At 39.2% G+C, this 12,712-nt stretch overlaps 1 long non-coding RNA gene across 1 annotated transcript; it reads right to left on the bottom strand.

Moving 5' to 3' along the window:
* Positions 1–3,767: 3,767 nt before the first annotated feature.
* LOC115828973 (uncharacterized) lies at positions 3,768–11,072 on the bottom strand. The gene is made up of 4 exons (XR_004025968.1): positions 10,974–11,072; positions 10,203–10,272; positions 9,798–9,896; positions 3,768–3,931 (listed from the first exon to the last, which is right to left on the bottom strand). It is a non-coding gene; the product is annotated as an uncharacterized LOC115828973 (long non-coding RNA).
* Between the last annotated feature and the right edge of the window lie 1,640 nt (positions 11,073–12,712).

Here is a 12,712-nt window from a genome sequence, read left to right as displayed (position 1 = left end):
AATGATCTAATGTCATTTAAAAACCCGAGAGACCACAATCAGATCAACGTTTTGGCTAGACAAATGTACCCTGGTAACACAAAGTTTTTCATGGAATGTTTTAAAAATGCCACTGAAAAGCCTTACGGTGACCTCCTGATTGATTATAAAGCGAAAACCCCAGATGCATTTTGTCTCAGAACAGACTTTCAGAGTATCCGGCTGGTTGTGTCCAGAAAAAGAGTTGAAGTGGTGGCATGTCGGCAATAATTCATACTTACCAATTTTGAAACTCTTACTTAAAGCTAAACCAGCACAGAAGACACGTGATTTTACAAGCGGTTTTAAATATCAACCAAGTCTTCTCCATGAACCCAACTGCTGAACTTAGAACCAGAACCGTACTCTTTTTACCCATCTTCTCTCTTTCAAGTCAGCATGAATCTGAAGTTGTCATTTTTGCATGTCAGTACCGTGCACTATCACTCTATTCCTCTTATAGCTAATGCGAACCGGTTTGTGAAGCGTACAGGCGTCCTCTCCAGCTAACCAATTAGAAACTTGTTTGTCAGAGATGCGCACATTAGTGTCTTTGAACACCGCCTCTTTTGAACGTGTTTTACCGCCAAAAGAACCTGCGTTAGAGGGTGTATAGTAAACAGATTTCAAAAGTTCTGTCATGATGGCTTCTGGCTGAATACCGGATAAATAATGACAAAGAGTTCAGGTGATGTAAAAATTTAACACACATCAGAGTTACTCTCAAGCAGAGAATCAACTAATATTTCAACTACTTTGCAGACATTTACTTTTCAACAAGAATACAGACTCGCAAAGTATCGATGTAGTCCAAAAATGTAACACAGGCATCAGAGTTTTTCTTAAGCAGGAAATCAACTAATATTTCAGCTACTTTGCACACATTTACTGATTCGTTGTTTGACAATTTCATTACACAAACATCTGTTTTGTATGTACACAGACAAGTGATGTGTCCAATGTCGAGACTTCTTTGGCATGAGTCCACACATTCCAAAATGTCATTTACAGTCACGTGACATGGTTTGGCAGCGCTTGTGCACATCTGGAACAGGTCATGCCAGTCTTTCAGACACTTTCCTGGCTAACGTCATTTGGTTTTTAAGGGTTTTGCAGATGTTGAGCAGCGACTGTTTGTACAGCGTTAAAATGATCAATCTCATCCCCTATAATTTTATATAACAATGCAGTTAATTCAAATTTCATACTTTGTTTTTTTCACAAAACCATTTGATAAACCCTGCCAGGCCCTGCCACAGACATTCCCCATGTTGACACAAGTCAACTGCTTCTCCGCCAACAGTCCAGCGCATCATAATCAAACTCTTCACATTGCGGATCAAGAAGATTTTCCCTGATTTCCCTCAGTTTGCTGCAAATGTACGGTTCGTCTTCCAGCTCATAGACAATAGCCTCCACAGAGCCGCAGATATTTTGTGGGTGTAATCGTAGTCTGTATGCCCCCAAAAAGGTGGACAATGGCTTGTGGTAACTCAAGCTTAAAAAGTTTCTCTTTTATTTCCTCGATGTGTGAATGAAAAAAGTAGGGGTCTGGTTCAAAGAGACATAAATGTCTGACTCGGGTGGTTCACTTCACACCCAAAACAACGTTCGTCAAGCCAACGGCATTTACCGGCAACATAGCAAGTCAGCGGTCAACAAGTCTTTGAGAAGGGGTCCGTCTCGAAGCTGTCAGTCTTTTTAATGCATGTAGAGAATGGGCGGTGATTACGAATGGACACCCCCACAGTCACACCAATGTTGGAGTCACACATCTGAAAAAGTTTTACTTTGATGTCTTGGTATCTGTCCAATGCATCACACCATTTGAACAAGCTGTCTATCTTCTTGAAAACAGCATGTGGAGCAGGCATGTCTTTACAAAGGAACACAACTCCGAGGTCATGCATGATCCTCTCAACGTCTATATATTCACCCACATTCACAATCGTAGACACGTTCCGAACCAAGTTTAAGTTTCAAATTTCAAGTTTATTTAGAGCCCAATATCACTGTTTACAGTCTCAAAGTGCTTTACATGCCACAACAATCAAAAGCAAAACAGGACGGCACCCCCTGACTTATTTCCCAGGTCAAGCATATTTATTATCAGTGGCACTGGCCTGCACATGTCCTGACTGCCTGTCAACCACACGTAACCTCCGTCAATCACCCCCCTGGACGAGCACGAGGGAGGGTGGGAGAGAGGGGAGAGGGAGAGTTGGAAACGGAGGATGGGGGAGGGGTCATAAATCAGTTTGATTGACAGTTTGACAGAAAGTGTAGGATATATACTACTTCCAACATATCCAGAACTTGACTCAAAGTGAAACTAAAAGAAGAACTGATTAGAAACTTAGGTAGAACAAGAACTGCGTATATTTGTAAGTATGTGTATACCTACTGTAGATGCACTGTTTTATCCCCATTACTATTGTTGCCGTCAACGTGTTTACTCATTTTATGACTACACTGAACAAAGTCAAATAACTGCAAAATTAAAGATGATGTGTACCAAATATCTTTGTCCTATCGTCATGTTAACATAGCTTAATAACCTTTTGTTTGGGAGCTTTGTTGCAAAAACCCTCTTCTGATTGCGCAACCAGGAAGAAAACAGCTCTGGTCAATTACAGTTTTACAATTTAGCATTTGGCAGACGCTTTTAGCCAAAGCAACTTAAAATCAGTGCATCGGTCGGATTCCTAATACCTCATAAGCAGATATTGCAATAAGACTGAGCGTCAATTTACTCCTTTGTATTGCGCCCCTGGAATTCTTTGACAAACGTAGAGACAAGACAAGGTTTTTTTTTTTTTTTTTTTTTTTTAATGTTTAATGAGGTTAGGCATTAGGGGATAGGTGGGTTTTCAGACAATAAATGTAACTATATACACTAAATGATAAAAGAAAAGAAACAAGATTTCATATCAATCATCCACATTATTCTCGCCGTTGACACAAAAGAATCACATGCAAGCAATTTTTAGCAAAATGAAAGACAAAAAAAATTAAAGAGAAGAAAAAAAAAAACACATGTAATAGGATATCAAGGAAATACAAAAAAAAAAAACATGAACAATACATGTAACTATATACATTAAATTAATAACTATAATAACGATATACATTAAATAAACGATAACAGAAAAGAACTCATATCAGACATACATACATCTGTATTCATGTAATGAAATTCATGACAATACATAAGTTAACAAATTTAAAAAAATAAATAAAAAATAAAGGGAACTGAACTATTTACAAAGCCTTGCTAGGCACAAAGAATTTAAGAAACAAGGTGAACTATTTACAGGACAGCAGGACCCCTCTACAACAACGACATTTAGAAACAGGTCTTATTTAATGGCCATTTGGGGGCAATTGGACACATAATTGACGGATTATGAACATGGACAGAAACATAAGACAACAACGAATTACAAAATAAAACTAGGAACAATAAATTTAACTATATACATTAAAATAAATGATATAAGAAAGGAAACAAGATTTCACATCAATCATCAATGTTGTTCTCACAGTTGTTCTAAAACAAATTCATCACATACATACAATTCAAATGTTAATTCATGTTAGCAAAAGAAAGTAAAAGAAAAGTAAAAGTATAAGAAAACAAAAACAAAAACGGGAACAGTAAACGTAACTACATACATTAAATAAATAACTAAAATAACTATATACATTAAATAAACAATAACAAAAAAAAACAAGATTTCATATCAGTCGTCATTTTTTATCTCACAGTCAAACGGCCCCTTAAAGGCGGATGGCTCACCAAGGATCATCACCGCATCCATATGGGTATTGTCTGTCAATCTGCCCTCTAGCATGTACCCCCTCCTCCCCCCAACACACACAAATTCAGTTTCTTGTCAAAGAACTCCGCAGCCTGAAAGAAATAAAAAAAGGAAATACAAAAACAGGAATAATAAGTGTACCTATACACATTAAATAAACAAGTATAATAACTATATACATTGTTTCAAGTTTATTTAGTGCCCAATATCACTGTTTACAGTCTCAAAGGGCTTTACAGGCCACAACAGTCAAAATCAAAACAGGAAGGCACCTCCTGACTTAATCCTCAGGGCGGGCAAGAAAAAACTCCCCAAAAACCCAAAAGGGAAATGGGAAAAGGGCTAAAAAGGAGAGCTAGAAGGTAATACGGACATGAGGGCACTCTGGGACACAAGGCGGCCACCCACTCCACCGTCAGCAAACCGAAGTGAACATGTTAGAGTGGGGGGGGGCGACAGCATCCAAACATCCCAGTTCACCAAACATTCTATGCCTGAGAACCCTCCAGATCTGCTCCTCTGCCTAGTAAAGAACTGTTAGGAAAAAGCTTGGCTAAACAGATAAGTTTTCAGCCTTGACTTAAATATAGAGACTGTGTCTGAGTCTCAAACATTAATTGGGAGGCTGTTCCATAACTGTGGGGCTCTGTAAGAGAAGGCTCTGCCCCCTGCTGTAGCCATCACAACTCAAGGTACCAACAAATGGTCTGCACCTTTTGATCTAAGTAGGCATGGTGGATCATAAAAGACCAGGAGTTTGCGCAGGTACTGTGGCACAAGACCATTTAGTGCTCTATAGGTTAATAGTAAGATTTTATAATCAATATGAGATTTGACTGGGAGCCAGTGCAGTGAGGATAGGAGTGATGTGATCATATCGTTTGGTTCTAGTAAGAACTATGGCTGCTGCATTCTGAACTAACTGTAGCTTATTTATACACCTAATAGAGCATCCAGACAATAAGGCATTACAATAGTCTAACCTAGAGGTAATGAAAGCATGAACCAGTTTTTCAGCATCTTGAAATGACAATGCATTTCTTATCCTGTTAATATTTCTAAGATGAAAGAAGGCTATCCTGGTAATGTTATCTACATGAGCTTCAAATGAAAGACGGGAGTCAATAAATACACCAAGCTCTTTTACTGCTGCACATGATGAAAGAGAAAGGCCATCCAGGGTTACTATGTGATCGGAAAGCTTACTCCTAGCTGCATGTGATCCTAGTACAAGTACCTCTGTTTTTTCAGAGTTAAGAGAGGAAGTTAGTAAGCATCCAGTACCTAATATCCTTTACACACTCCTCAATTTTGTTAAGCTGGTGTCTCTCGTCTGGCTTCGCTGAGACATACAATTGTGTGTCATCAGCATAGCAGTGGAAGCTAATACCGTGTTCACGAATAATATTACCTAAAGGTAGCATATATAAAGAAAATAGCAGTGGGCCTAAAACAGAACCAATTACATTGACAAACTGATAACGATCAGTCAAGTAGGACCTAAGCCATAAGAGGGCCGTTCCCTTAACTCCAACAACATTTTGTAGTCTATCAAAGAGAATAGTATGATCGATGGTGTCAAGGGCTGCACTAAGGTCAAGCAACACAAGCAAGGAGACACAACCCTGATCAGAGGCCAGTAATAGGTCATTTGCAACTTTAACCAGTGCTGTCTCTGTGCTATGATGAGCCCTAAATCCTGACTGATACATTTCATGAATGTTATTCCTATGTAGGTATGAGCATAACTGCTGTGCTACAGCCTTTTCTAGGATCTTGGAGATGAAGGGGAGGTTAGATATCGGTCTATAGTTGGACAACGAACAGGGGTCGAGGTCAGGTTTTTTAATTAGGGGTTTGATAACTGCTAGTTTAAAGGATTTAGGTACATACCCAGTGCTAAGGGAGGAACTGATTATTTTTAGAAGAGGTTCGATGACTACCGGTAGTATCTGTTTGAGGAAGCGTGTAGGTAAGGGATCTAGTACACAAGTTGGTGATTTCGATGAAGAAATTAGTGAGGTTAATTCAGTCGCTTGAAGGGGAGTAAAACATTCTAATCACTGAACTGATATAGTTGTATTGTTATCTACAGTGTTAGTTATCAAATTATCTGGTTTTAAATTTATAGTCTGAATTGTTTGCCTGATATTTTCAACTCTGCTATTGAAAAATTCATGAAGGCGTCGCCACTGTATATTGATGGTGTGCCTGTTTCCAAGGTGCTCTTATTCCCAGTTAGTTTTGATACAATATTAAATAAAAATCTAGGATTATTTTTGTTGTCTTCTATTAGGGTGGAAAGATACGTTGATCTAGTGGCACTAAGAGCTTTTCTAGAGCTCAGGAGGCTCTCCTTCCATGCTAAGTGGAATACTACCAATTTAGTTTGGCGCCATTTACGTTCTAATTTTCGAGTGGTAGGTTTTAAGGTACATGTGTGCTCATTATACCAGGGAGCTAGTTTTTTCTCTCTGATTATTTTCCTTTTATGTGGGGCCACATTATCTAAGGTGTTGCAGAACGCTGACTCTAAGGATTTAGTTGCCTGATCAAGTTCTGTGGGGTGTGAGAGTGATCCAATCAAAGTTGATAACTCTGGGAGATTATTGATAAAGTTCTGCGTAGTAGTCAACGTAGATGTACGTTTATTACGATAATGTGGCGAAGTACATTTATTAACACTAAAAAACATTTTGAATGAGATAAGATAATGATCTGAGATAGCTTCAGATTGTAGAAATGTGACTATACTTCCTACATTTAATCCGAGCGTTAGTATAAGATCGAGGGTATGACCACCATTATGAGTGGGCCCTATGACCGTCTGATTAATCCCTACTGAATCTAGAATGGACACGAACACTGTTCTCAGAGGATCTTCTGGGTTATCAAAATGAATGTTGAAGTCTCTGACAATTAGAGCTTTGTCTAAAGAAATAGCGAGGTTTGAGATGAAATCTGCAAATTCACAGAGGAATTCAGAGTACGGCCCAGGGGGTCTATAAATAATAATTAGTGTGACAGACTGGGTAGACTTATTTTTTGTGGCTACATACATTATGTTTGTATAAAGAACTTCAAACGCATTGAATTTATGTAAAGGTTTTGTCATAAATTAATATTACATTATATGCAAAAATTACGACAATTCAATAACTATGAAGCGCATTTTTGTTTCATGTAGGCCTACATGGGCGTATCAATTGTCACTGACTTTTGCACTAGTCTACTTGAACCGTGCGTAATTAGTCATCATATGACTGATAGTTTGTGTGTAGACTATGGTAAGCTTTATTCTCATGTCATGACATTACATTATTTTAGAGCTGCAAAAATAATTTACAGTATTAAAATGCAAATGTTTTGTAAAGCGGATAAACGTATAATAAACCCATTTTTGTTTCATGTACAGGGGCGTAACTAATTATTATATGACTTAAATAGTGAGCAGGAATTTTGCGAATGCTAATTCATTCAACATAATAAAACCCTACGCAAGAGACGACACAGTATGGGTTGAACAAACTGCTGGCAACCCTCGGGGTAGAGTGCAAGAGTGCAATATCATGAGAGAAACCCCAGGACCCACATGTTATGCCAAGGACAATATTACACGTCCATTGAGCAGTTTAGTGTGTTTGACTGACACAGAAATGTGGTGAAAGATTCAGAAAATACTCTGAAGCAGAAACGTATCGAAATGATGCTGATAAGTTCAAACTGCGTGTCTCCTTTATTTGGGAGGTATTACGGGCAGTAAAAGCATGAACCCGGACGACTACTGGTCCGCTGATGTGGGAAATCCCATTTTCAGAGACGGATGTCTCGACAGAGATTCCACGATAGTATTGCTTCTTACACACCTAGTGAAAACATAACTGTAGATGAACAACTGTTCTCTATCAAGTTGTTACTGTGTCGTTTCACACAGAACATGGCCATTAAACTAATTTGCTATTAAATACTGGGTGGCCGCTGACGTTGAAACAAAATACATGTTGAAAGCAATTCTCTATCTAGGGAAAGATGACAGTAGGCCGGCAGTAGGCCGAAAATTTCTTCACCTCGTTGGCACTGGCAAACAATCTTTTGGTCTACGTTGAAGGGAACTTCTGAGTTGGTTGACCAAGTGATTCATGACGCGGTCGTTAGGAGGGGGTTGGGATCACACCTAGGCTATCGTTCTAGGTTGTCGGTCGAATATCTCTCCACTTGAATTGGGAACACAAAACGTCGAGGTACAACATTCCCTACTTGGACAGGCTGTGTAAAAGTGGTTACAGCATCCTGACACACAGGATACTAAATAGCTCGAAAAGTACTTTATCTATTTATTTACTTAGTACATTTCACTGTATACACTAGCTAGTGTATCTATCGTGTGTAATGTATATTTCATTCTTACTTAAGTATTTACTGTAAATAAACTACACAGCTGTCAATTTACCAAAAAGAAGGGCTTTTTTGGTGCTGCAATTTAGTTTCAATAAAAGGTAAAAATTCGGCCATCTTATGCTGCGTTATTTACTCTAAAAGCCTACACACCTGACACAGCTTTGTTTACGAAAATCCATTGCGACATACATATTTTGTAAAAACAACATCAATGCATATTAATTCATTTCCAAGCGGTTTTCTATTACATGTGTGGAATTAGATTTAGCTGAGACTCATGATAGACGGTGGTAGGCTACTCGTGGTATGAACTAGTTTTGGCCAAATCATTCTAGTGCGGGAGACTAACAATAGACTATGGCACTTTATTGGGAGGGGGTTGGGAGGTGTTACTCGTAGGTTACTTGGCAGGCTAGGTGTTAGGCTTCTCATAGCCCTCTGAATGCCTTGAAAAGTCGTAGTGTTTGCTTCTATCATGGCATAGAATGATCTGTTAGTTGTGGTAGATAATTCATTTATTAAAATGCAAGTGTAAAGCTTGATATGCTCGGCTGGGCTTATTATGTGGTATAAGCGATCATTTCATGGAGACAGATGAGTTCGGACCTGAAACGCTTTAGTCTATTCCTCCAGCGCCACCCAAAGCAGTCTCACACTCTAAACTTCCACACGTTTTGATTTACACGCATTGTAATTCTCAACCAATTACTGCCTGTCTTGTCATTCCGATAGAGTCCAATTTATAGCTTACTCTGTCACCCGACATGTCGCCCAACAATTAGAATGTTCAAATCTATAATCGCTCCCTACAATGGTTAATTTACAATCACAATTGTCTCTGATTTTTGCACTACCTGGACCGTGCCCTTACAATAAATTAATCACTAGGGGCAACGACGTGATCATTGTCAGTAGACAACTGAATGTTGATAAAGTCGGGCTACGCATTTACAGATCAACCGCAGTCTAACTCGCAACGTGTGTGACATCCTGTATAATAAACTAATTCTCCAAGGTAGAAGATTAAATGTTAAAAAACAAATACTATGAAAAAGTTGCCTGAACTAGTCTTGTTCAGATGGTTTTCTCAGTCGAATTTGATCAAGACTTCTTCTGGAATTTATGCCTTTGAAAACACGGTTGCCACAAATAAATAATCAAAATATTATGTTGAATGATGGAAGGGCTGGACAACAAACGTTCTAATGAAATAATAACCGACTATTAACACTGAAATGAATGATACATTGGCCCAACTCGGGTTGATCGTCACCCGTTTGCCCCGCTGTGAGGGCTCTAGTGCCGGAGTCGGGGAGTTGCTAACTCTTCCTGAGCCATCCAGATTTTCCTTTACAGGAACTAGGCTATTCTCACTCTCACTAAGCCTCTCTAGCATCTGGATGCGCATCTCTAATGCTACAATCTTCTCCGTCAAGGAGCAAACTAATGTACATTTTGCACAACAGAGCTGTTATTAAGGACGGGGGAAGAATGGCTAAACATCCTGCACTCGACACACTGAACAAGCTGAGTATTTGCCATAGTGAGTGTTTCACGTACCTTAGTCGGAGATTTGATTGGTATTAAATTAGGCGTTGGTATTTAAGTTAGGCAGTTCACTCTTAGAGCAGCAGCAGAGTTGCACAGGAACAAAACAATCTACAAAAGAAAAGAAATACACACAACATCCATTGACATGATTTCTGCACCTGGTACATTTCGGGCTGGGGCATGATTTTTGCCTGGTGTCAAGCTGCCCAAATAGGTGCCCTACTCCCTTTGCTATCTTCTTTCACATTCAAACTGTTTGAATTACACGAATATCACCTTACGGCCACCGTGTGTATGCCACCAAGGCTCAGGGAAATGAAATGCATTGAAATTGACTCCAGAAATAAAATGTTATTCCCCAATCTCCCAATTGAACTGTATTGCTGTTGATATGGTACAATATTGTTCTCTTACCTCTGCAACATAATGCACAATGCAAAAGGAATTCACCTTCTCATCAAAGAAGTCCACATCCTGAAAGAGACTAAGCAAGACAGAGTACAAGTGGTAAAAACATTTCCAAATGAGAAAGAAACAAAATAAACAAAACAAACAAACAAAAATGTTGTGCTAATCTTCTAGTGCAAAATTTTATGAACACACCAATTGTGCTGAGGCATTTCATGATCAGTTTTCCCTAATATGTGATATTTTGTGCAGTAGAAACCGGATTATCAAATGTTTAAAGGTTAGGAAACTCTTTGCATATAGGTTAGTTCAAATCACTGTGGAGAGCCCAGTTAGAACTCTAGCCTTGTTGTAAGAGAGGGGTTCCAGTCGCCAGTCTTGTATTAAGTATTCTTTGTTTTCACCCGGTCATGAACTTGAGGTAGTTACTTGAAACTTGTGTTGTATGTATGTGTGTGTGTGGTTTCTAAACAGAGTGAACAGAATACAAATATAAAGTTATCAAGAACAAAATACAAATAGGCTTAACATAAAACAATATAAAATACTTGCAAAAACATTACCTTAATATGTGAAGCACACGTGCATTAGTGCGCATGCGCCAACTGCACTAAACAGGTTAATCTCCCCCGTAAACGTAAACACTAACTTGTTTCACTTTACGTACATCGTGAACATTCAAACACATTTCAATCTGTCGTCTAGCAATTATCACTTCGATACTTCATTATGAACAACGATAAACACTTACGAACGGGAGAAACACAGGCAACTTACGTTGTTCATAGACGCACAAGCACACTGTAACTGAATTATTAATGTCAACATTGACAGGTTTAAACTATATAACTGTAACTCCCGAATTTATAATTCCAAGTGCCGTTTCCGAACTTGTCCGTACATGACTAAGCAGTTTTACACTCTGCTGGCCAGTGATTGGCCTGTCAGTCCCCCCAGTCTTAAAGGAGCGGAAGCCTTTTTAACAATAACTGTCTTTTTCACATTGTCACAGTGGACATAATTTAATGACATACATACATCTGTATTCATGTGATGAAATTCATGACAATACATAAGTTTTTAAAAAAAAAAAAAAAAAGGGAATTGAACTATTTACAAAGCCTTGCTAAGCACAAAGAATTTAAGAAACAAGGTGAACTATTTACAACAGGTCAGCAGCACAGCAGGACCCCTCTTCTGATAATATCGCCTTACTCCCTCCAGCGAGAATCTCAACCTCTGCCTCCCTGCTGCCATTTCTGTGCTGCTCCCATGGACAGTCTGTTTCCCATCTTCATTGTCCTCCAGTGGTGCTAACCAGTCCATAGGAGGCTCGTCATATCCCCACCCAGTTTTCCCAGTGTGCTCAGGACGTTCTGCCACACTCGGAAGGTCAGCATCCTTTTTACTCTCTGTGCTTCCAGCGCACACCTGATTACCCAATGGTAATATTATATCTGGATTACTAGTCCTCAGGTTTAGCATTTTCCTCCTCATTCAAAGGCTCAGTAGTAGCTTGACTTCCGCCCCTATCTGTATCCACGTCTTTTCCCTGTCATCCTCTTCAAGCTCTTCAGCAAAGTGATCTGGTGAATCCACATTCATGATTTTAGTGTAAATAAACAACTTGCAATATTTTGGGGCAACCCGAACCCGTTTGGCCTACCCTTCCACGATCTAGATGGCTGAGCAACGCCAAATGAACATGCCCGAACTCGAGTTGGCCAGGGCAATCACATATCGGAGCGCCAGGCAGCATGGCTCCCCCTGTGGTCAGAAATGATACTTTTTACTTGTAAAAATAAGAATTGACATTTACAAACAGGTCTTAACACCCACAAGCTATACAAACATGGGTAAACAACATACAAAACTATTCATATCCATGGGGAGAAATTTTATGCCAAGGCCTACGAAAGAAATACATTGCGTTGCCTACAAGAACATTTTCAAAAATTTGTATAAATTCATTGGAGCAGAGCACGCTCTTGATTTTAGGGTCATGTCATCTACCCTAGGTAGAGAGTAAACACGCAGAGTTTGGAAGGCCTGGCTCATTTCCTCTCTGTATCCGTGGGATGAAATTTTATGCTGTGGCCTACCACAGAGTGAAATCGAAAATTATTCAAAAATATGTATACATTCACAGGAGCAGAGCATGGCCCGCATTTTCAGGTCACGTCATCTCCCATTGGTAGAGAGCACATATGCAGAGTTTGGAAGCCCTGGCTTGTTTCCTTCTCACATGCATGGGGTAAAATATTATGTCAGGGCCAATCACACGGTTACATTGTATTTGTATTTGTGTGGTACTATGTCTGGCCAGAAAGTACCCAAGCCTCGGAAACTTCACATTCTATCACCTAAGACTTCATGGATGAATCCCTGAAATTTTGGTCTTCTAGTGATGTAGCAAACGTACAAGCATGAAATGTTTTTCTCCAGTCTGCTCATTGAACTACAATAAAGAATTACAAATGCAAAAACTGGAACAATAAATGGAACTATATACATTA

Source organism: Chanos chanos, chromosome 15 (genome assembly GCF_902362185.1).
Source record: "Chanos chanos chromosome 15, fChaCha1.1, whole genome shotgun sequence".
Lineage (NCBI taxonomy): Eukaryota > Metazoa > Chordata > Actinopteri > Gonorynchiformes > Chanidae > Chanos > Chanos chanos.
The sequence above is the reverse complement of the archived record's forward strand: the minus strand, read 5'-3'. Positions and strand labels throughout refer to the sequence as shown.